General features: G+C 60.0%; 1 protein-coding gene across 4 annotated transcripts in view; it reads left to right on the top strand.

The window, feature by feature from the left end:
• Window positions 1-8: 8 nt before the first annotated feature.
• The window catches only part of Ryk (receptor-like tyrosine kinase), an 82,433-nt gene continuing 81,601 nt past the window's right edge, over window positions 9-840 (top strand). For 2 of the 4 annotated variants that reach the window (XM_005367783.3, XM_013354024.2), the window contains exon 1: window positions 9-78. The gene's annotated coding sequence lies outside the window, so the exon portion shown is untranslated. Of the gene's footprint in view, window positions 79-284; window positions 306-840 lie in introns of those variants that run through there. The other 2 variants (XM_026789597.1, XM_026789598.1) reach the window with 2 other exon arrangements.

Here is an 840-nt window from a genome sequence, read left to right as displayed (position 1 = left end):
CCCCGGCCCTGGCCGCCGCTCCAGCGGGGCCCAGCGTGAGCCTCTACCTGAGCGAGGACGAGGTGCGCCGGCTGCTCGGTGAGTGGCTCCGCTCCCGGGGCCTCGTGAGCCCGCGGTGCTCCCGCCCGCGCGCGCTCGCTCGCCCGCTCTCGCCGCAGCCTCTCTTCGCGTGTCACTCTAGGCCGCGGAGCTCCAGAGTCTCGGAGTCGGCGCTTCGGACTTGGGTGGCCGTCCCTTAGCTTGCTGTGGGTGGCCCAGAGGCCACGCTGCTGCGCGTGTGCTCTCTGGTTAGCGAGTGGGGCAAGGTGAGCCGGGCGCCCCGGGTGTGTGGCATCCTGCACACCTTAGGCCGACCGGACCTGCACCTTTGAGGTTGGGCTTGGGGGTCGTTGAGTGTGACCTGGGGCTGCAATTCCAGGCCACTCGCCTGCTCTGCAGACCCAGGAGCTTGAAGTTGGCTTTGGGTCGGTCGGTGTTTGCGTTTACCTGGTTAGCTCCGTTGTGTGGGAGTCTGTTTGGAAAATGATTCCCTCTCTTCGTTTGGAACTTTGGATTCGGAAGGTCAGCCCTTCAAGGAAGGCCTGACCAGCCATCAGAAGGAAGTCTCTGGTTGTTGACCATACCCAACTTTCACCTTTTGTGCATTAAGGCAGTCCTCTTGGTCTCAGGGTGTGGCATTTCTGAGTGGAGTGTTGGAACTGAAAAGTTCTCCTCCTAAACATCCATTTCTGTCACTTTTATTTTAGTGGGCGCGCATGTTTCTTTCTCTCCCTCCTTCTCTCTCTTTCTCTGTGTGTGTGTGTGTGTGTGTGTGTGTGCGTGCGTTAGAGAGGTTTCTTT

Source organism: Microtus ochrogaster, unplaced genomic scaffold (assembly GCF_000317375.1).
Source record: "Microtus ochrogaster isolate Prairie Vole_2 unplaced genomic scaffold, MicOch1.0 UNK24, whole genome shotgun sequence".
Classification (NCBI taxonomy): Eukaryota; Metazoa; Chordata; class Mammalia; order Rodentia; family Cricetidae; genus Microtus; species Microtus ochrogaster.
This window is presented reverse-complemented; position numbering and strand designations above follow the sequence as displayed.